Source organism: Salmo salar, chromosome ssa17 (genome assembly GCF_905237065.1).
Source record: "Salmo salar chromosome ssa17, Ssal_v3.1, whole genome shotgun sequence".
NCBI lineage: Eukaryota > Metazoa > Chordata > Actinopteri > Salmoniformes > Salmonidae > Salmo > Salmo salar.
Genome location: NC_059458.1, coordinates 8,913,516 through 8,938,010, shown reverse-complemented (window position 1 = coordinate 8,938,010; position 24,495 = coordinate 8,913,516). Strand labels below are relative to the sequence as shown.

Genomic DNA, 24,495 nt, shown 5'->3' with positions numbered 1-24,495 from the left:
AAATGCAAACACGCATGCACGCACACACAAATGCACATAACACATGAAAACACACTCACACACACACACCTCTCACTTCTGCCCTGTATGGCCCCCTTAAACTCTTTAAACATCGCTTTGGTACTATTTTCACAAGTTTGTGTTCAAATTTCACAACGCTTATTACAAAACTCAGATCATCAAAAAGGCTGTTTTTTTCAAAACTTTAAGCACATTTTCAATTGACTAAGTACAACACACAAAATCACACATTAACCGTTTCACCACACCTAATCAAATCAAATCAAATAGTATTTGTCACATGCGTCGAATATAGTGACAGTGACAATGCTTACTTACAATCCCTTAACCAACAATGCTGTTTCAAGAAAAACAAAAGTTAAGTAAATAATTGAAATACCAAATAATTAAAGAGCAGCAGTAAAACAACAGTAGAGAGGCTATATACAGGGTGTACCGGTACAGAGTCAATGTGTAATAAACACTTGTTTTCGTTTTCCAATGAATACCACCCTATAGTAGAGACCCAATCTACTTTATGCCCACTGTTTAATCATGGGGATAGAGTGCAGTTCTAGATCCTGCTCAACACCTCCTCAAATGACCTCAATAACCCTCCCTTGACAGCATGCATCATATGTAAAGCACAATGCATACTGTATTGAGTTGCCTGCCATAAGAGATCTGTAGCGTGTTGTTTTGTTTGCAGCTTCTTCTTTTTATGGTTCTAGAGATTGGATTATGGTTCTAGAGATTGGATTATGGTTCTAGAGATTGGATTATGGTTCTAGAGATTGGATTCTAGTTCTAGAGATTGAGGATAGAATGCTGTATCCTGCTGTCTGATGTTAGGCCCTGTTTGAATAGTTCAGAAATGCAACCTTCCTTCCTACCCACTGGGCGCACACTGGTTGACTCAGCGTTGTTTCCACGTCATTGCTTACCTCATGGAAACAAGGACGATTTCAATTAGGGCCTACAATTTACACAGGAAACATTCTGTTGAGGGGCAGAAAAATGGCGATGTAGGTGGGTCTGAGTTAACTGATCAAGACGGCTCCAAATCAAATCAAAATCAAATCAAATGTTATTTGTCACATGCGCCGAATACAACAAGTGTAGACCTTACTGTAAGGGGTGCGTAACTGGTGGCAGTGAAGTCAGACGCAGGAGAGCAGAATTAGGTAAGTTTAATTACAAAACCAACGGCATACAGAAATAACCAACATGGGTACAAAACCGACCACGCACCAGTAAACAACGTGCACAAGCACTTACAACAAACAATACCACACAAAGACATGGGGGGAACAGAGGGTTACATACACAACACTAAATAAGTGAAATGAGAACCAGGTGTGTAGGAAAACAAGACAAAACAAATGGAAAATGAAAAGTGGATCGATGATGGCTAGAAGACCGGTGACGCCAACCGCCGAACGCCGCCCGAACAAGGAGAGGAACCGACTTCGGTGGAAGTCGTGACACTTACAGTGAAACGCTTACTTACAAGCCCTTAACCAACAATGCAGTTTTAAGAAAATATCTAAAAAAATAAGAAATAAAAGTAACAAATAATTAAAGAGCAGCAGTAAAATAACAATATCGAGGCTATATACAGGGGGTACCGGAACAGAGCCAATGTGTGTGAGCACCGGTTAGTTGAGGTAATTAAGGTAATATGTACATGTAGGTAGAGGTAAAGTGGCTATGCATGGATAATAAACAGAGATTACCAACAGCATAAAAATGGGGGTGGGGGGAACAAAGCAAATAGTCTGGGTAGCCATTTGACTAGCTGTTCAGGAGTCTTATGGCTTGGGGGTAGAAGTTGTTAAGAAGCCTTTTGGAGCTAGACTTGGCGCTCCAGTACCACTTGACGTGCGGTAGCAGAGCGAACAGTCTATGACTAGGGTGGCTGGACTCTTTTTTTAGGGCCTTCCTCCGACACCGCCTAGTATAGAGGTCCTGGATGGCAGGAAGCTTGGCCCCAGTAATGTACTGGGCCGGATGCAATACCCTCTGTAGTCCCTTGCGGTCGGAGAAGGAGCAGTTGCCATACGAGGCAGTGATGCAACCCGTCAGGATGCTCTCGATGGTGCAGCTGTAGAACCTTTTGAGGATCTGAGGACCCATGCCAAATCTTTTCAGTCTCCTGAGGGGGAATAGGTTTTGTCATGCCCTCTGCACAACTGTCTTGGTGTGCTTGGACCATGTTAGTTTGTTGGTGATGTGGACACCAAGGAACATGAAGCTCTCAACCTGCTCCACTACAGCCTCATCGATGAGAATGGGGGCGTGCTCGGTCCTCCGTTTCCTGTAGTCCACAATCATCTCCTTTGTCTTGATCACGTTGGGGGAGAGGTTGTTGTCCTCGCACCACACGGCCAGATCTCTGACCTCCTCCCTATAGGCTGTCTCGTCGTTGTCGGTGATCAGCCCTACCACTGTTGTGTCATCGGCAAACTTGATGATGGTGTTGGAGTAGTGCCTGGCCGTACAGTCATGCGTGAACCGGGAGTACAGGAGGGGACTGAGCACACACGCCTGAGGGGCCCCGTATTGAGGATCAGCTTGGCGGATGTGTTGTTACCTACCCTTACCACCTGGGGGCAGCCCATCAGAAAGTCCAGGATCCAGTTGCAGAGGGTGGTGTTTAGTTCCAGGGTCCTTAGTTTAGTGATGAGCTTTGATGGCACTATGGTGTTGAACGCTGAGCTGTAGTCAATGAATAGCATTCTTACATAGGTGTTCCTTTTGTCCAGGTGTGAAAGAGCAGTGTTGAATGCAATAGAGATTGCATCATTTGTGGATCTGTTGGGGCGGTATGCAAATTGGAGTGGGACTGTAATTGTTTGCAAGCCCTGCCACATCTGACAAGCGTCGGAGCCGGTGTAGTCCAGGCTTGTATATCAGGATGTCAAATGGGAGAGGTGCTACCCATCATTCACGGGTGCTGTATTTCAGTTATGGAGAACCATACAATGTTCATTTTGATATTTAGATATTGAGATACTGTACATTATGTTCCTGTTCTGTGTTCTTTTTAAATATATGGTCTATGTTCCTATTCTGTGTTCTTTTTAATTATATGGTCTATGTTCCTGTTCTGTGTTCTTTTTAATTATATGGTCTATGTTCCTGTTCTGTGTTCTTTTTAATTATATGGTCTATGTTCCTGTTCTGTGTTCTTTTTAATTATATGGTCTATGTTCCTGTTCTGTGTTCTTTTTAATTATATGGTCTATGTTCCTGTTCTGTGTTCTTTTTAATTATATGGTCTATGTTCCTGTTCTGTGTTCTTTTTAATTATATTGTCTATCCATACCCATACAATTACAATTCATCACCTGAAAACATAGCTGCACAGAGGGGTATATGCAAAACTAGGGTAAAGTCTCCTCTGCAGTGAAATCGATCGGGAGACCCTTAGGGATGAGCGTGACTCAGGCATAGGCAGTTTTTCTTCATCATTATTACAGTCCTGCCACTGTCAGTATAAAACTACTCCTGATGTTTTTGTCTCTCATCGATGTGTTTTGAGTCTTTTTTACATTCTCATATGCTGTGTAGTACACTCTTAGAAAGAAAGGTGCTATCTAGAACCTAAAGGGGTTATTCGGCTGTCCCCCTTTGAAAAATCATTTTTGATTCCAGGTAGAACCTATTTGCTTTCCACATAGAAGCCTTTCCACAGAAGGTTCTACCTGGAATCAAAAATGGTTCTACCTGGAACCAAAAAGAGTTCTCATATGGGGACAATCAAATAACATTTTTGGAGTGTACTGTAGTAGAATATATAGTGAACAAAAATATTAGCGCAACATGCTACAATTTCAATGAGTTTACTGAGTTAAAGTTCATTAAATAAGGAAATCATTCAATTTAAATAAATAAATTATGGATTTCACATGACTAGGCAGTGGCACAGCCATGGGTGGGTCTGGGAGGGCTTAGGCCCACCCAATGGGGGTGCCAGGCCCAGCCAATCAGAATGAGTTTCTCCCCCCAAAAAAGGCTTTATTACAGAAAGAAATACTCCTCAGTTTCATCAGCTGTCTTGGTGGCTGGTCTCAGACTATCCCGCAGGTGAAGAAGCCGGATGTGGAGGTCCTGGGTTGGCGTGGTTACACATGGTCTGTGGTTGTGAGGCCGGTTGGACGTACTGCCAAATTCTTTAAAATGACGTTGGTAGAGAAATTAACATTCCATTTTCTTGCAACAGCTCTGGTGGACATTTCTGTAGTCAGCATGCCAATTGCATGCTGCCTCTAAACTTGAGATATCTGTGGCATTGTGTTGTGTGACAAAACTGCACATTTTAGAGTGGCCTTTTATTGTCCCCAGTACAAAGTGCACCTGTGTCACGATCATGCTGTTTAATCAGCTTCTTGATATGCCACACCTGTCAGGTGGATGGATTATCTTGGCAAAGGAGAAATGCTCACTAACAGGGATGTAAATACATTTGTGCACAACATTTTAAAGAAAAAAGCTTTTGGAACATTTTGGAACATTTCTGGGATCTTTTATTTCAGCTCAAGAAACATGGGACCAACACTTTACATGTTGTGTTTCTATTTTTGTTCATTATAATATTTGAAGATCAAACTCTAATTTCAATGTCAAACATATGGATATTGAAGGTGTTGTGATGAATCTATATCTTCCAGTACAAAGGATTCCTCTCACTAGCTGGTAGCCTAGTAGGTGGTCTAGTTGTCACTAGGGGGCTTTCTGAGATGAAGAGGAAACCTTAAACCTACCTTCAAATGAATTTAACAAAGTATTTACAATAACTCCCTGTTATAATACCATGAGGCCATTCATGTACTTATTTCTTGTAACACACAACAGAAAAGTACACTACAGATGGGATTCATAGGATTTTGTTGTGTTGTTATCCATGCTCATAGGCTGACTCTTTGCAGTTGCATACCTGACATGCAATAACATATATATACTGCTCAAAAAAATAAAGGGAACACTTAAACAACACATCCTAGATCTGAATGAAAGAAATAATCTTATTAAATACTTTTTTCTTTACATAGTTGAATGTGCTGACAACAAAATCACACAAAAATAATCAATGGAAATCCAATTTATCAACCCATGGAGGTCTGGATTTGGAGTCACACTCAAAATTAAAGTGGAAAACCACACTACAGGCTGATCCAACTTTGATGTAATGTCCTTAAAACAAGTCAAAATGAGGCTCAGTAGTGTGTGTGGCCTCCACGTGCCTGTATGACCTCCCTACAACGCTTGGGTATGCTCCTGATGAGGTGGCGGATGGTCTCCTGAGGGATCTCCTCCCAGACCTGGACTAAAGCATCCGCCAACTCCTGGACAGTCTGTGGTGCAACTTGGCGTTGGTGGATGGAGCGAGACATGATGTCCCAGATGTGCTCAATTGGATTCAGGTCTGGGGAACAGGCGGGCCAGTCCATAGCATCAATGCCTTCCTCTTGCAGGAACTGCTGACACACTCCAGCCACATGAGGTCTAGCATTGTCTTGCATTAGGAGGAACCCAGGGCCAACCGCACCAGCATATGGTCTCACAAGGGGTCTGAGGATCTCATCTCGGTACCTAATGGCAGTCAGGCTACCTCTGGCGAGCACATGGAGGGCTGTGCGGCCCCCCAAAGAAATGCCACCCCACACCATGACTGACCCACCGCCAAACCGGTCATGCTGGAGGATGTTGCAGGCAGCAGAACGTTCTCCACGGCGTCTCCAGACTCTGTCACATCTGTCACGTGCTCAGTGTGAAAAGGCTTTCATCTGTGAAGAGGACAGGGCGAATTTGGCAATCTTGGTGTTCTCTGGCAAATGCCAAACGTCCTGCACGGTGTTGGGCTGTAAGCACAACCTCCACCTGTGGACGCCCGGCCCTCATACCACCCTCATGGAGTCTGTTTCTGACCGTTTGAGCAGACACATGCACATTTGTGGCCTGCTGGAGGTCATTTTGCAGGGCTCTGGCAGTGCTTCTCCTGCTCCTCCTTGCACAAAGGCAGAGGTAGCGGTCCTGCTGCTGGGTTGTTGCCCTCCTACGGCCTCCTCCACGTCTCCTGATGTACTGGCCTGTCTCCTGGTAGCGCCTCCATGCTCTGGACACTACGCTGACAGACACAGCAAACCGTTTTGCCACAGCTCGCATTGATGTGCCATCCTGGATGAGCTGCACTACCTGAGCCACTTGTGTAGGTTGTAGACTCCGTCTCATGCTACCACTAGAGTGAAAGCACCGCCAGCATTCAAAAGTGACCAAAACATCAGCCAGGAAGCATAGGAACTGAGAAGTGGTCTGTGGTCGCCACCTGCAGAACCACTCCTTTATTGGAGGTGTCTTGCTAATTGCCTATAATTTCCACCTGTTGTCTATTCTATTTGCACAACAGCATGTGAAATTTATTGTCAATCAGTGTTGCTTCCTAAGTGGACAGTTTGATTTCACAGAAGTGTGATTGACTTGGAGTTACATTGTGTTGTTTAAGTGTTCCCTTTATTTTTTTGAGCAGTGTATATCAAATATTCAACCATTTAAGTGCTATCGTCAATCTCTGGGGTTAAAGGTCAGGATTGTATTTGTTAATTTCCATTGTCGGACATTCTTTACTTTCCACTTAAGTAAAAGCACATGAGCCCCATTTTGAGTTTTCAGAGGTGAATTCAGCACATTGTGTCAAAATAAAGAGTTATTTTTCCACTGCCATGAAATCCTTAACTGACAAGGTTTCTATGCACATTATGTCACAAGCGTCGATGAAAGGGGATCAAAACGCAGCGGGTATAGTGCTCATCTTCGTATATTTATTAAAGCGAGTGAACACTTAAACAAAAATAACAAACCGACAATCAACAGTTCTGTAAGGTTCACAGACTATACAGAAAGCAACCACCCACAAACCCAAAGGAAAATACAGGCTGCCTAAGTATGGCTTCCAATCAGAGGCAACGAAAGACACCTGCCTCTGATTGGAAACCATACTCGGCCACACATAGAAAATGAACATAGAAAAAGAAAACTAGAACATATCCCCTGGAAACAAACAAACCCCAAAACACACAAAAACAACACCCCCTGCCACACCCTGACCATACTACAATGACAAATTACCCCTTTACTGGTCAGGACGTGACACATTATTTGTGAAACCTTTTAACTTGTGACACACACAGGCACGCACACACGTACACACACAGGTACGCACACACGTACGCACACACATACGCACACACACACTGAATACACACACACTCTTAGAAAGAAAGGTGTTATCTAGAACCTAAAAGGGTTATTTGGCTGTCCCCATAGGAGAACCCTTTGAAAACCCCTTTTTGGTTCCAGGTAGATGAACTCTTTTGGTTAAAGGTAGAACCCTTTCCATATCGGACTCTACAAAGAATCCAAAAGGGTTCTAACTGGAACGAAAAAGGGTTCTCCTATGGGGACAGCTGAAGAACCCTTTTGGAACCCTTTTTTCTAAGAGTGCACATTAGAAGTAACAGGCTGTGTATGTAAGGGTATGTAAGGGAGAGGTCACAGTCAGCAGAATCAAACTACATCTTACTCTAGTACCCTCAAACGCTAGCACTACTGTAAAAGACTTTCCACATATCTGACACTGTGTACGTCCCAAATGGCACCCTTTTCCATTTTGTAGTGCACTACGTTTGACCAGGGCCCATAGGGTGCCATGCGAAAGTATTGCACTATAAAGGCAATATGGTGCCATTTGGGACACAGCCACTGACTTGCTCTGTTTGCTAAGGAAATTCCAATGACAAACTGATAAGTAACGAGGTCCCATTTGTGAATTAGGCTTACTTAAATGGCAGAGACGGTCACTTGCTGTGGTCACTTGCTGTGGTGCCTAATTATCTAAGATATGCTTGATAACCAAATAGCGATGTATCGTCAATCAATACAAACTGACAACAACATAACAAAGATAACGTTGACAAGATGCTCAGGACAATACAAGATGTCTGCCAAGCAATAGCACAGGCCTGATAAGCAGCTTATGACTCTTTCTCAAAAGGATTTTTCTAATTTTGTTTACACAACAAATAATGAGCAGACATTGTGTAAGACTTAAAATATCGTCATGGGACCCTCACATAGTTTCAATGGCATTACACTGGCACCATTTGCTACATTGGTGTCAGAAGTGGAATTTGGTGGCCGTGTGGCCGTCAGAGGGGCTTGTATATGGAGGACACGCTATAGGGAAATGTAGGGACATGCTCTTCTGAATGGAGGGGATAGTGTAGCGATCTTTATCTAGGTAAGATAGTTTTGATCGCCCTCTAGTGGGTTAAGCCTATTGGAACAGTTAGTAAGTTTTCTATCAGACCTGGGTTCGAGACCCGCATGGGACATTATAGTGTCGCCGTCGGCTACTATTCCATAACCTTCTTAAATTGATGAATATTCAGTGTTTTGCCCATATAATTCATTCTATTTTCTTAACCATAAAAAGCATGCCTTTACTATACAGTTGTACAGCATGCCCTTGACAATTGTAACGGCTGTCTGTGGAAAGAGTAGACCAAGGTGCAGCAGAGTTAGTGTTCATCTTGAGTTTTAATAAACGTAAGAACACTATACAACAAAACCGACAGCCAAACAGTACTGTCAGGTGCAAGACACTAAATAGAAACAATCCCCCCACAAAACCCAAAGGAAAAACAGGCTCCTTATGTGTGACTCCCAATCAGCAACAACGAACTACAGCTGTGCCTGATTGGGAGCCACACACACACACGGCCCAAAACAAAGAAATACAAAAACATAGAAAAATGAACATAGAACGCCCACCCAATGTAACACCCTGGCCTAACCAAAATAAAGAACAAAAAACCCCTCTATGGCCAGCGCGTTACAACAATCCCTAAAGATGAGTCAATGTTCCCCCTTCATCTGTGCTAGGTTAGCATTCACACATATTTCACTATGCTGGCCCTTTGGCCTTGAGCACAGTGCAGGCTAGCGCTAGCTGGCTCATTGTTCATTCACTCAATAGGCTAAGCATGGCATGGGCAGGACTCAGAGGAGCCAAATCCATGCCCTGCTCATTCCATTAATATTTTTGACATGGTCCTCCCTGACTTGTGCTACTTGCTGAGGGCAGTTAGTGTTTGTGTAGCAGATGGATGCTAAATCCAGCTTTGGCAATATTGCAAAATATCATAACAAGTGGGTGCTTCTGCAGAGCATCTGAGCATGAGGAATATGCTGACTTAAGGGAAAAGGAGCAGAGGTGACAGAGGTGTCCATTTTTAGCGAGGCCTTACAGGTCAAAACCTTACTGTGACTACAAGAACACACACACAGGTGTGCGTGTGTGTGTTTGTGTTAAACCCATAGAGATCTTAGGGGCTATGTCATAAACCCCAGAACGCAGTACCAGAATGCAGTTAAAATGGCAGCAATATTGGTCAGGGAGAAATCCAAACCAGTCTGTATGAATGACAGTATAGACATAATCCTGATTTTACTTAGCAGAAAAATAAGTAAGGTATGTGATAGATCAGAAATTGTGTAATAGAATATTTGTCAACCTAAAATATTGTAATATAATTTAAATACAGTTTATATGGGTTTAATACAGATTTTCTGTATAAATAGCCTCTAAAATATATGTAAACAGACCATAAATGTCTACATTTTTGTTTTCTTGTTGCATTTACAACTTGTTTAAATCCTATCATCAATTGAGTTCAGCCAGTGTTTGGCTGTGGACTGACTGCATTGTTTGTATGGAATGTTGGCATATTGGAAGTTAATTTGAAACATTTATGAAATAATTCCTCTTAAACTGGCTGGCTAACTAGCTAACAACCATACAATGTAGATAAATCCTTCAAATTCATTATTTTACACAATATCTTATCACAGCACTGGCAAACCATGGTTGACCAACCCCCTGACAAAAATGGCTGACCTTTATTACCATCATAACAAGGTTATTTTCCATTCTAGTATTCTAATTCCTAATTATGTGGTTAAACCAAACAACCTGAGCTGTTTTCATCCTATTTGTAGCACTTTAGCACATGACTGGACAGTTTTTAATGATCTTACCACTTAGCACTTTTTAAATTGTTGTTCTTTTTATATTTTTACTGAATTAGTACGTACTGTCCTATATGCGAGAGAGCTCCAACAAAAAATTCCAATGTATGTATTACTTAATACTTGCAAATGGAAAGTAAAGGACTTGAACTTGTGTGTGTGTCTGTGTGTGCATGTGTGTGATTGTGTGTGTGGGGGGGATTGTGTGTGTTTGTGTGTAGGCTGTGTGTGTAAAATAAAATAAAAAATACTCAACACAGAGAAATAGAACCTCAGTCAATAAACTGTACAGAAACTAAAACAATTATGAAAAAATAAAAGTGCTCTGATAACCAATATCTTTTTAATAACTAATCAACACCTACAGTTTTGCAGAGAAGATGGGCTGTGATTTTCATTTTTTGATTTATCAGTGTTGAGCTCAGTGTCGATTAACTACACTACATTACGAAATGATGAATATTAAATGATTTGCAAAAATCCTGAATATCAATCTCAGTGGCACTGGAAGAGCTTCTTGTTTATTAAAATCTGTAGCCACAGTAGCTAGCTACATATTTTGTCCCGGGAGATTCACAGTTGTTTCCTAGGCAACAAGCGAACCCCTTGCCCTTCTCTGTGCTGCTGACGTTCATTTTGGACCATACCAAGTACAGCTATTGGTAGGATGATGGTGATATTTATCTAAACATAATCTATTTCAATTTGTTGGACAACAAATTCAATTGACATTAATAATTGTGAAAATTTGAATTACTGCAAACTAAATTGAGTGCTAATACATGCAATGCATAATAATACCACTACCCCCTGTAGTCCTTCTTTACCATTCTTTGGCCATCCCTGAACCAAAGATATTTATAACTAACTTAAGATATTTCATCTGTGTCGTTTACAGCGGGAGCAAATGAAGCATTGGGGGCAGAACAAGCAAGGAGGTGGGCAAATCCAAGCACGAGCTCGCGAGATCCCATTCGCGCGTTTGTATATTTCCGTTAGGGAACGCCTCTGTAAAGTGCGCGTGTGCACAAACTCAATTCGACCTTGCACCCCTTCTAAACAACGCAATTTTAAACTTTGGAAAAGCGTCAAGTCTATAAAACTTAGTGCACTGTGTTCGTAACAGATTATAGTTTTGGAAACAGAAAAATACATTGAGATCAGATATTTAATCGATGAGAGAATTAGAAGAACGTCAGACCAATTTCACCTTGTTCCATCCTCTCCTACTGCCACAGGACTTCCTCTGACTACCATATTTGGTGAAGAGAAAACGTTCTAAACGGATGCTTCAGCTTTTTAGCCCCTGTGACGTGTCTGGGTTACCCCTTCTGTCTGTGACTGAACTGCAAAAGAGCTTGTTGCTTGTGCAACACGATAGCCTTACTGTAAAGTAGTTAGTGGTGAGAAAAAGTAATTTCTGCCTTTACCGAGTTTCTATTTTTATTTTCCGACTAGAATGTTTGCAACTTGATATTCAATATTATTTTACCTTTCCTGGGAGTAGTTCCGCGTGGGCCGATGAACGTTTCTTGACTGCGCGCGGTGACCAGTACAGCTGGATGCGACAGGTGAGCAGGTAGCCAGCTAGCATAGAATAGCTAGCTAGCTAAATTCTTACTTGGGTTGTTACGATTTTGTTTAGTTTCTGTTAACTAGCCAGTTTGTTTACCTCGCCACCCTGTGCTTGGCTTTGTGAATGTGGTTGCCAACATGGATAGATTGCTAGCTATGTTATTACCGGCGCGAGCTAACGTTAGTTCGTTTTGCCGCAGCTACTCCAACAAGAGTGCTAGCTAACGTTAGCTAGCGAGCATCTCGGAGGGTTTCAAAGTGAGTTGACAGATTTTGTTGAAAATATTGCTTCAGTTAGCCAATGTTGTCAGCTAGCACTAATTTGCCCCTACGAGGTAGCTTCCAACTATTGGCTAGAACTGTTTCCTAAGTTCACGGCATGCGAACATGTTATTGAGCTGTCAAAGCTTCAGGTGGCTGTCAGTGTCACTAATGTTATTTATGTTGTTATTGACTAGATAGTCGTTGTACCTAGCTAACTATAGTTGGCTTTGGCAAGCCAATGTTGCCATACCAAAGCCGATGCAAACGAGCTAGTTACCTAAATTAAATTCCATGGCCACGTCATGGTCCAATTTTAAAGGGGGAGAGAAAAGTAATCTATTCAATTCTAGGATAGGTTGCGCATCCTCCTAGATGGCTCTTTCAGGTGCAAAATGACAGTGTGTTGCAGACATAATCAGCCTCAGTAACAGTACATACATCATTTTGTAGGTTAAGTAAACATAATGTAGGTTATATAACTTTGACATTTAACATATATTTTATGAGTTAGACATACAAAAACTCACTCACACAGTTTTCTTGTACAGTGTGAGTGAAGGTCAGTAGGCTATGCTTGTGTGTTAATGTGCCAAAGATGATTGATGCTGATCGAGGATGATTTAGTAAGGCTCAATAAACAGTTAGGCTATGCATGTGTGACTCATAATTGTTTTATTCCATGTTCTGATGTTCATGTGTGCACTGCAGACAGGCTACCGTTTGCAGAGCAGAATACAGATTTCAGACTAGATTTCAAACTAATGCAATAGCCGAGGCCCGATTTCTTATATATATATATATATATATATATATATATATATATTATTTTTTATTTTATTTTTTTAATCGGGTTAACAAATGTTATTTTGCTCAGTGTCCTGGAGAATTGCTAGGCAATGGACTTTAGAAATCTGTAGTTAATGGTATAGCCTAGCCTTCAAATAGCAGGTTATTGTGTCTTACAAAAAGAGAGATCCTGAAATGAATATGCATTGCAAAGAACTGTTGATAAGATTCACAGAGGATATATAGGTCTATCCATGGATCTGTTTTGTCCATCTTAGGTAGCCATGGAAACCCACTGCTGATTGAGACTTGAAGCTCTGCAACATAGCAGGGGCAAATGAACAATTCAACAAGATGGAGCCTCTTTGTATTGTCAGTCATCTGAACGATGTTACATAGCTGCATTCGGATGTAGGGTAAACCTATCTCATTTCACTCTATTCTGTAGTGTTCTGTACATTTTATTCAGGCATGTATTCATTGGTCGGCAGAAAGCCCTTCATCCAGGGGTTCAAAGTGAAACACAACTCTGCCTCTTGCTATTTAATTACAGCCAACTACAGGAAGGCAGCATCCCATGAGCTTCCCATTGAGCTTTCACTGGTTTCCATTATTTTCTTTATTAAAATCTTGGAAATGGAGATATACCACACCTTTTATTTTATGTGGACGATTGGTGTGCTTGCCTCTTTTAGCCATAGGCTATAAAAATCGAATCAAATTCAAATCAGTGTTTGTCAAATGGCGCAATTAAATGCTTGCAAGCTTCGTCAACAGTGCAATTAAAAAAAATAGAATATTGCTATATGAAAACAGGATAAGAATTTAGCCTAACAATGTTTTCGTGCTAAAATGCAATATAAAGTTCATTACATTCTCTTGTAAATTTCTTTTAAAACAAGGGCAAAAAAAAATCCCCAAAAATTCTAAACTTTCCTCCTATTTTATATTTTTTTAACCCTGTTTTATCAAAAAATACCTTTGTATATCTGTGTTGGTTGTTTTTGTTTCTTTAGCATACTCATTGGAAAGTCACTTGTGGAGTTAATAGCCTGTTATTTAATATCACAGTTGGGCTCAAGGGTGAACCAGGACAGAGGTTAGGGAGGGGATACTATGGTGGGAAGGAAGTAGCCTGACTTGTTTGTCCGCAAGGCCTTTGTTTTTTTGTTGGAAATCTATTTCTGCAACATTACCTTCTTTATGGCTAGTATCCCATCGTTACAAAGTGATTTGGATTAGGTAGAATATTGGACTTCGTTTAGGACCACTTGCTCCCCAGTAGGCTCCTAGGCTATGTTTTCCTGCAGTCATCTCCTCTCCACCTCTGTCTGAAGCACTTTCTAGTGTTGTCAAGCATAGCTGTATCGTGACAGTTTGCAAACTGTCACTTCCAGCCCCCCCCCATCTTCTCTCAGCATAGGGATCAGAGTGGAGCACCAACTGATTCTATATCACTATTCACTAAAACCAAACGGAAACAAACAGGCTGAAACTGGAGGGACCTACCTGAATTTGTCCACTAAGAAATGCTTGTTTACATTTGTTTGCAAAACCTTTTGCTACGATGCTCACTAATGAATACGACCCTGTAACTTGGGTCCCCTATTACGGTCTATGGGTGGTTCGCATGCAAAGATGACGTTTGTGGATGGCGCTAACATAATTGTTTTAGCCTGTCAACTGCTGAGGTAGGATACACAATTCACTTTGTTTCGGAGGATAGATTAACACCACACCACCGATTTGGGTGGTGGAAAAAAACAAACATCTGTTCCTCTTTTCTTTTTTTTTCCTTTTTTTTAAGAGCACTAGGTGTTATTGTCCGAGCTAGCCTTGAGGGTTATCAGGTTTATTTGGCAGTGGACTGGAAAGAGCATGTCTAGCCTCATTGATGTTGTTGATAAAGCACTCAGGCTACCACATAATCTTCAGTCCATGTATGGGAGTGGGAGCTCAACGCACATAGGGAGAGGGTGAGCGAGATAAAAAGAGGGAGAGTTGGATAGAGAAGGGGAGAGAATACAGTTGTTGTGTTGTATTGGAATCGAAAAATCATGAAGCCGGGGCTCTGACTCATCAGTTCTGTGCTGCCATCGCTCCATCCACTTGGTCTCACGTGATAGTAAATAGGCTGCTGTGTGTGTCGTCACCAGGGTGGGGTGGGGAGAAGAGGAGAGACAATGTTCTCTTTCCCGAGGGGATGCTGCAAAGCTTATGTCATGTTACAGTGCAGGTGGGGAGAGCTTATGCTCTACATCAGATCCTTTCACATCAGACAGGTGTAAAAAAACAATACTCCTTTAAAATAGACTACTACTTTATAAATAGGTTACATACAGGTATTTAGCTTTATTATATAAACTCTGTGTTTTTGTTTTACCTATATTGATACAGAGGAGGATGTGCTGTTTTCATGTTGGTTGCCTAGTAGACTAGATGTTGTGTCCTTTGGAATGCCCAAAAGGGGGATGGAAGGCTTGTAACAGTTGAGCTGGGCATGAAATTGGGGAAATACCTTTAAGATCCAGCAGTGTCTGTGTCATTGGATTGTTCTGAGTTCTGCCTGCCTCTGCCAGTCAGTACCCTGCGAGCCAACCAGAAAAGCTCTATGACCTGATATCCCTTTTCCTATTGGGCCGCGCCGTGAGTGGGCGGACCTGGCTGGAGGCGGTTGGGCAGGCAGGCAGGAAGGGGCTGGCTGTGGGGGATGGCTGGAAGTGTTTCTGCCAGATAGTTGAGCAGACACTGCTCTGCTTCCTGTCTGCCTGCTCCGCTCCCCTCCGTGGCTGAGAGAGAAAGAGAAAAAAATCCCTGTCTAGGCATGGGACTCTGGCTGCTGCAGCACTCGGCAGCTCCTCGCAGGGAATGACAACAGTTCACGTGGTCATTAGCTCCAGACGCTGAAGCAGGGGAACTACTCCGAGGCATAGCAGCTGCACCTGGTGTCTCTATCTATGCTGTGGCTTAAAGAGAGAGGCACGACAGAGCTATACGGGACTCAGCAAAAAAACGAGGTGGGAAGAACGTCTCTCTGATCTATTTTTTTCAAGTAGTTTGCTGCAGTATGGTGCATACCATCCTGGGTGGGTAGGGAGGAAAGAAAGAGAGTGTGTGTGGGAGAGGGAGCTACAGAGAGGGAAAGAGGGGGAGCACAAATGCGTGAGAGTGAGGGGAGCTCGCTGATATGGTCTAACAAGCACTTTTGCGGGTTACGGCCGCTTGAGTGCCTGTATTGGGACTTGTTGATGACGAGGGGAACTACCACAGACAGACAGTGCCTCTCCCTTCCCTTCCCTTCATGATGTAGAAAAATTATGCAGACATCTCTCTCCATGAAGTTCAGAGCACGTGGACTAGCCAGAGAGAGAAATAATTGTCAGTTATGTGTAGTCTGCTCCATAGGCTGTTTCAAACTTTACTTTTATGCCAGGATATTGTTTGCCATTTCAATGCAGTTAGTTCATAGGCGTAGCTAAAATATTTTTCTCTTGTACTGGAGGTGGACATGAAACACAGAGCTGAGTGCTGGCTCCCTAATTAGCCTTGCTTGGGCTTCTTACTATTTTAAGGAGGTCCCACGTATTTATTATCACATAGGAGGTCCACAGCCACACTCCACAGTAAGCTCTTTATCCACTGCTCTGTAGTGTGTTAGTATGGGAGGGAGCTGTACATGTTGACCGGTGCGGCCTGGAAACAAGCAGGAAAACACTAGAACGGTGTCTGTCTAACAGTTGGCAGTCGCGGGGGGAAGTGGAGGAGGAAGTGGGTGTTTTCTGAAATGGAAGACCGTTCAGCCCTTCCTGTTACAAAAATAAACAACAAAAAACAGTAACGTCACAGACATGAAATGGCTCTTTATTAGCAAGGCCACAGGGCTGCAAGGCCACAGGGCTGCAAGGCAACTCCCTCCCTAAATTGATTCACACGTGAGTTGTCACTGCTGACACAGAAAGGTAATTAGCCATGCCTTTTTAAAGGTTTGGGAGCTTTTAGGGAATTTTTAGCTTTTAGAAAAAAAAATTCCTCCAGACCTTTTAAACATTAACAACAATCTACGTTACCTTGAAAATTATCTCTTAAATGTCCAAGCACTGATTTTTGTGTGTGTGCTGTGAAAAGAAAGCTGAATCATTTGGCCCTCACGTTAGCATGGCTTTTCAGTGAAAGGATGCATCTGCTTTAAAATGAACAGGCCACATTGGAAGTCATTTGAGAATTAGCCTGCTAGTTGGTCATGAGTCATAACTTGACAGTTGAGTTGTTTTCTTTTCCAGAACTACTGAAAAGTCTAAATGCTAGCTAAATGCTCAATTTTAAAAGACAGACGGGTTGTTAGAGCATTATCTGAAGTTGGATGATATAAGTTTTACAACATTTCTTCCTGAGTAACTTTTGTGTGAATGTACAGTTGCACCTACATCTTTTAGTACTTTAGTCAGGAAAGTCCATGACGGTCACAGCAAATAGGTCTCCTCTCTGTCACAGGCTACATACACTTCAAATCCAGCCCTCTCATTGGCTATCAGATCTATATTGAGCTGTAGATGGGCTAATCGGGGCAGGGGATTGGTTAAATATCCTATAGGCCAGTTCCCTGTGTCAGTGGCATGAGATGACCATTGCGGTCACCGAGTTTTAGTTAAGGCAATTAGGATATGAGGCACACATTTCTGCTGACTTTGTTAAATGTTCTCTGCTTTGCCTCTTCCCAGTTGCCCTGCTTAGCTTAGTCCGCTAACCTCTGCTTAGCTAGTGTCACTCATTTATCCTTACGCTAATGACATTTGATAATTTGAAGCTCCAGGAGCTGTACCTAATGCCAATATCAATTTGCAGGATGGCATACTTTAATTTACACCCATTTTATCCTAGCCTGATATTTGAATAGCAGGCCTATGAGTTGAGCTTCGAAAATATGCATTGGTAAGACATTTGTGTAGACTTGCAGGAAATTGTGATATACAAGTTAAGCTTATTTAAATACGTTCCCTTGTGATGTGAATGCACTTTTAATTTGTGAGTTTAACAAGATATTTTTAAGAGAAATCTGCAGATCAAATAAGTAGCCAAGGCTATATTTTTGATGGAATTTTCAGCAAATGGATTGCACGATACGGCAGTTGACCATATGGAAATTCAGAACAAAATACCGTCGTCAAATATGCTCTTTAGAATCATTATTATTAGGATGGTAAACACGACAGAAATCGTTTTTTAACTAGCCTGATCATAAAAAACAACACTATTACTCTTGTTTTTCCACAACCAATCGTTGGACATTTTCGCTTTTATTACACTGAAGCACACTCGCACTCTGCTGCCATGGAAAATGTGGCCTACTTGTGTTCCTCTTGGCCATATGCAAATATATGGTGGATTGCCATGTCTGCATTGTAATAAATTCAAAAGAGCAGGTATTCATTTGCTTGGTTGTTGTAGACCTGCTGTTTAACACCTAGCTGGTGCTTTAATAAGATCGTTTGTAGGCTGGAAAACAATGCAAAGTGTAGACTAGGCCTTTCTCTCAGGTTGACAACATCCAGGAGAGACTAACACAACTGATAGGATACATGGGTGGTATTCAGAGGTCAAGCTAATGACTTTCACTTGAGAGAACCCTGCACTGGCCTGGTCTCATTCAAATTCGGAGATGACCAAGATAATGCTTGGCCAGCTGGCCTTGGTAACTGTAATCCATCAAGGTCTTGTCGTAACATGGAGCGTTCCCCAGTTCCCACAAATCTTTGGCCTGCTCTTAGGTCTCCTTTCCTGGCTGGTTAGGCTAGCTGCTCTTTGGTAAAACATTGCACTTTTACTGGATGGCTTTGCCTGCCTCTTTTCAAGCGACAGAGCGATTGACTACAGTTTTTAAAGGTTGCCTGTCATTTCAGTGTACCAAGTGGGATATTTTTGTTGTTGCCTATGTCATTTTTTTATTTTGTAGTGGAAAGCCAAAAAAAGCTTGACTGTTGAGCACTGCGCACATCAATCTGTCCTGGAAGCACCAAGAGAGAGCTGGGCGGGGGCATACAGGACTAATCTGTGCAGGTCACAACAAGGGTGTCGCTTGGCCCTACCTATCTGCGCACCATCTGTCCCTCCACTCGTCATCATCAGCACTCTTTCCTGGAGGTGTGTCTGCTAGGCTAGCCTCAAAGTATTCATACCCCTTGAATTATTCCACTTTTTGTTGTGTTAGCCTGAATTCAAAATTGATTAAATATTTGTTTGTCTTTTACCCCATAATGACAGTAAAAACATGTTTTTAGAAATGTTTGCACATTTATTGAAAATTAAATACATATATATCTAATTACAGCATTACTTTAGTGCCTTGTTGCAAACAGGTTGTTATTATTCTGTCCAGGCTTCCTTCTTTTCACCCTGCCATTTAGGTTCGTTTTGTGGAGTAGCTAAAATGTTGTTGCTCCATCCTCATTTTCCTCCTACCACAGCCATTAAACTCTAACTGTTTTTAAAGTCACCATTAGCCTCATGATTAAATCCTGAGCGGTTTCCTTCCTCTCCGGGAACTGAGTTAGGAAGGACTCCTGTATCTTTGTAGTGACTGGGTGTATTGATACACCATCCAAAGTGTAATTAATAACTTCACTATGCTCAAAGGGATATTCAGTGTCTGCTTTTACATTTTTTTTCTTTACACATCTGCCAATGGGTGTTCTTTGCAGGCTTTATCACATCCAGCTGGGATTGGGAGTCCCATAGGGTGGCGCACAATTGGCCCAGCGTCGTCATGGTTTGGCCGGGGTAGGCCGTTATTGTAAATAAGAATTTGGTCTTAACTGACTTGCCTAGTTAAATGAAGGTTACATTTGCAAGGCATCCGAAAACCTCCTTGGTCTTTGTGGTTGAATCTGTTTGAAATGCACTGCTCAACTGAGTGACCTTACAATTATCTGTATGTGTGGGGTACAGAGATGAGGTATTCATTCAAAAATAATTGTAAACTTTATTATTGTAGACAGTGAGTCCATGCAATGTTAAGCTAATTTTTACTCCTGAACTTATTTAGGCTTTCCATAACAAAGGGGTTGTATACTTATTGACTCAAGACATTTAAACTTTTCATTTTAATTCATTTGTAAACATTTTGAAAAACCAAATTCCACTATGACATTATGGTGTGTGTGTGTGTGTGTGTGCATAGTGACTAAAAATCAACATTTTCAGGCTGAAAAGTCAAGGGCTGTGAATTTTCTTAAGGCACTGTATATGTAGCCTATATACTGTACATGGGCAATCTTAGGCCAGGCTACAGTACAAACACGGGGCTCAGTAATATGCTAGGGCTAAGCTATATCATATGGCTGTATGAGCTCTCTCTCGCTCAAGTAACCAGATTTTTTATTTTTTATTTTTTTAAGGCCATTCTTCATGATATGTAGGCTACTAGGTATCTTAGCTGTGTTTTTGTATTTTCTGAACCAGGAAAGAAGAGTGTTAGAGTAGGCCAATAAAATGTTACACTGGTAATCTGATATTTATAAATGTCTTTCTGCTTTTCTTATCTATCTCACCCTGATATGGGGTCATAACACAATTGAAATACGACACTGTTGTAATTTTGTTTTAATCTTTTAGCAAAATTCCATTACAATAAAAGCTTTAGAGCATTTTGCAACTTTGCCCCAGCTTACACTGTAACCCAGACAGTTATTCAAATAACACATTGATTTGTGGGAATTGCTGATGCCAGGAAATTGAGAAATACTTGGCTTCTAAACGATGATGATGATGATGATGATGATTCATCCTTTGTCATGATTTTGGTAGCAAAAAATGTTTTCTGAGCCAATTAGAAACGTATAAAAAGATATATAAACGATTGGTGATTAAATTCACAATCCTAACTTTAAACTGACCCAGCATCATTCCCAAAGACAATAATGTACTTTACTCCATACATTTTCCCTGACTACCAAAAGTACTCATTACATTTTGAATGCTCCTTAGCAGGACAAGAAATGGTCCATTTCATCCACTTATCAAGAGAACATCCCTGGTCATCCCTACTGCCTCTGATATAGCTGACTCACTAAACACAGATGCTTCGTTTTGTAAATGATATGAGTGTGCCCATGGCTATCTGTGAATTAAAAACACAAGAAAATGTTTCTACATCCAGTATGAAGGAATTTAAAGGTAATTTCGCGAGCCAATGCTAACTAGTGTTAGCATAATGACTCAAAGTCTATGTATGGTACTGTATCTACTAGCATTCTAGCATATCCATAGACTAGTTAGCAATTGCGCTCATGCTAGTTAGCAACTTCCTTCAAACTGCATGCAGAGACATACAAATGCTATCCGCAAGTACATCTTACTCTTGGGAAGTAGATAAAGGGCTTCGTTGCCAAAATCCTGAATTTTCCCTTTAAGGCCTATTAAATTTTGAATTATACAGTGGCGTAGTATATTACACTGTAACACATACATTTGACTTTGTACCAACTAGTAAAACAAACCCAGGTGAGGCTAAGTAATTTCGCTGCCAGGAACAGTATCCTTTAACCGTCTTGCACCCCTAATAAAATGAGACCATCCTTTTTTTTTTTCGGGCAGATGATTCTAAAAATAAAAAGGTATTAATAGTGAAAGGTCACGTCTGACATGGTTCTTACCTGGTTCTTTCATAGCGACTCACTTGTCCCCGGGGAGATGCTGTGGAATGAAATCCTGCCTTTGAGACTGCAGGCTTGGTGTCAGAGAGAGAATGCATCTCATTTCATATTTGCAGTATGGTTCTAAAGTGGGCCAATTTCCGAGATGACAGGATGGTGTTTTACCACACACACTAGGGTTGGGCCGATATGTAACCCGATTCAGGAAACTAGGCGTATGTCTCAAGTCACGACTTCACAGGAGAGCCGTTTGAACGTACATATTTTTATTGAAATACGTTTTTTGGCAGAAATGCCTTCCCCGAACATGTGAACTTTCATGTGCCTTTAATAACCAACTTTTATGCCATCTGTACATACGAATAAAGTTTTTAAATTAAGAGCCTAGTTGGTTTAGCCAAAGAAAAAGACAACCTTCCCGCTAGCCATGATTGGCTGAGATAATGAGTGGGCCGAGAGATACATTTCAGATTGTTCTGCGGTGCAGCGTCTTGCATATAAAATGAGACGGGATTATCATACGCATCGTTTCTACTGCAGTTTTTTCTAAAGATATAACTTTAGACATGTAGAACTGCAAATATGTTGCTACTGCTCTCTGTAATATTGCTGCCCTGAATTTATCAAGTTGAAATATCAAAACACACTCTGAACCAATTATATAATTTGGAGACCGGCCAAAGCATGAAACATTTATGGAAATGTAGCTAGCTAGCTTGCAGTTTCTAGCTAATTTGTCCAGGGATATAATCAATCAATCAATCAAATGTATTTATAAAGCCCTTCTTACATCAGCTGATATCTCAAAGTGTACAGAAAGTGTACAAAGTGTACAGAAACCCAGCCTAAAACCCCAAACAGCAAGCAATGCAGGTGTAGAAGCACGTTGGCTAGGAAACTCCCTAGAAAGGCCAAAACCTAGGAAGAAACCTAGAGAGGAACCAGGCTATGAGGGGTGGCCAGTCCTCTTCTGGCTGTGCCGGGTGGAGATTATAATAGAACATGGCCAATATGTTCATAGATGACCAGCAGGGTCAAATAATAATCACAGTGGTTGTCGAGGGTGCAACAGGCCAGCACCTCAGGAGTAAATGTCAGTTGGCTTTTCATAGCTGATCATTCAGAGTATCTCTACCACTCCTGCTGTCTCTAGAGAGTTGAAAACAGCAGGTCTGGGACAGGTAGCACATCTGGTGAACAGGTCAGGGTTCCATAGCCGCAGGCAGAACAGTTGAAACTGGAGCAGCAGCACGACCAGGTGGACTGGGGACAGCAAGAAGTCATCAGGCCATGAGGTCCTGAGGCATGGTCCTAGGGCTCAGGTCCTCCGAAAGAGAGAATTAGAGTGCATACTTACATTTACACAGGATACCAAATAAGACGGGAGAAATACTCCAGATATAACAAACTGACCCTAGCCCCCCGACACAAACTACTGCAGCATAAATACTGGAGGCTGAGACAGGAGGGGTCAGGAGACACTGTGGCCCCATCCGATGATACCCCTGGACAGGGCCGAACAGGCAGGATATAAACCCACCAACTTTGCCAAAGCACAGCCCCCAGACCACTAGAGGGATATCTTCAACCACCAATTTACCATCCTGAGACAAGGCCGAGTATAGCCCACAAAGATCTCCGCCACGGCACAACCCAGGGGGGGGCGCCAACCCGGACAGGAAGATCACTTCAGTGACTCAACCCACTCAAGTGACGCACCCTCCTAGGGACGGCATGGAAGAGCACCAGTAAGTCAGTGACTCAGCCCTTGTAATAGGGTTAGAGGCAGAGAATCTCAGTGGAGAGAGGGGAACCGGCCAGGCAGAGACAGCAAGGGTGGTTCGTTGCTCCGGTGCCTTTCCGTTCACCTTCACACTCCTGGGCCAGACTACACTCAGTCATAGGAGTGTAGTCATTTATTGAAGACTCTTTATTGAGTCTTCAATAAAGATTTAAAGGTTGAGACTGAGTCTGTGTCTCACATGGGTAGGCAGACCATTCTATAAAAATGGAGCTCTAAACGTTGCGTTATTTTACTTGGATTGCACAAAGTCCTCTACTCCGACAATTAATCCACAGACAAAATAGTTTCTAGTCATCTCTCCTCCTTCCAGGCCTTTTCTTCTTTGGTCTTTATATAGCGATTGGCAACTAACTAATAAGGTGAATTACCACAACTGACCTTAGTTCATCTTTCCATGTGGGTATGACCAATGAGAAGTTGGCACGTGGGTATCTGCTTCTATAAACCAATGAGGAGATGGGAGATGCAGGACTTGAACCCGTTCAGCGTCGCAAATAGAACTGACTTCTATTTTAGCGATTGAAAGGGCAGACGCTCGTTGGCGGGCGGGCGCGCGAGCGGTGTGGGTGCAATGATTTGAATAACATGTTTGTGTCAATTTATTTTGCAATGCTCGTGTGGTCAGCATGTAATTTTCATCCATATCGAGTGAAAAGTTTTTAGTAATTACAGCACTTTTTGTACATTATCTCCCCATTTTTAAGGGGACCAAAAGTATTGGGAGAAATTCATCTGTCTGTATTAAAGTAGTAAAAGGGTAGTATGTTCCTAGCACGCAGTGTCACCTTTAGTGTAAATAAGAATAGAATATGTTTCTAAACTAGATGAGAAAGTAACAGATGCACAAATATCATACCCCCAAGACATGCTAACCTCTCGCCATTACAATAACAGGGGAGGTTAGCATTGTTTTGGGGGGTGCGATATTTGTGTGTCTGACTTAATCATTATTCACGATTCAGTCAGGATTATCCGTAATCATGGTACCATCCACATTAATGTAGAAGTGTTTAGAAACATACTATTCTTGTTTCAATAAAAGTGTCTCCAAAATGACACACTACATTATTTACCATTAATTTCTAAAGATTATTTCATGAGAATGTGACCTATAATATTGTAAATTAGCCCGTAAAGTATGCCTATATGTTGGTTTCCAGGTCCAGAAATGGAGCATCGTGGCTGATGATGGTTAGGCCTACTTTAACTTGGCACCAGCAGCTTGTTGCATGGTTATAGTCATAGATATGGAAATGTGATGTTTTTTCTTAATTGTTTTAATTCAAACTTTATATTGAAGCAGACCTGAATGTGACAACTGCCCATGAT

The 24,495-nt window shown here is 41.8% G+C and overlaps 1 protein-coding gene across 12 annotated transcripts in view; it reads left to right on the top strand.

Moving 5' to 3' along the window:
* Window positions 1–11,398: 11,398 nt before the first annotated feature.
* LOC106575106 (muscleblind-like protein 2a) overlaps window positions 11,399–24,495 on the top strand; it is a 75,612-nt gene continuing 62,515 nt past the window's right edge. For 9 of the 12 annotated variants that reach the window (XM_014151308.2, XM_014151306.2, XM_014151302.2 and 6 more), the window contains exon 1: window positions 11,399–11,660. The gene's annotated coding sequence lies outside the window, so the exon portion shown is untranslated. Of the gene's footprint in view, window positions 11,661–15,427; window positions 15,732–24,495 lie in introns of those variants that run through there. The other 3 variants (XM_014151301.2, XM_014151310.2, XM_014151300.2) reach the window with 3 other exon arrangements.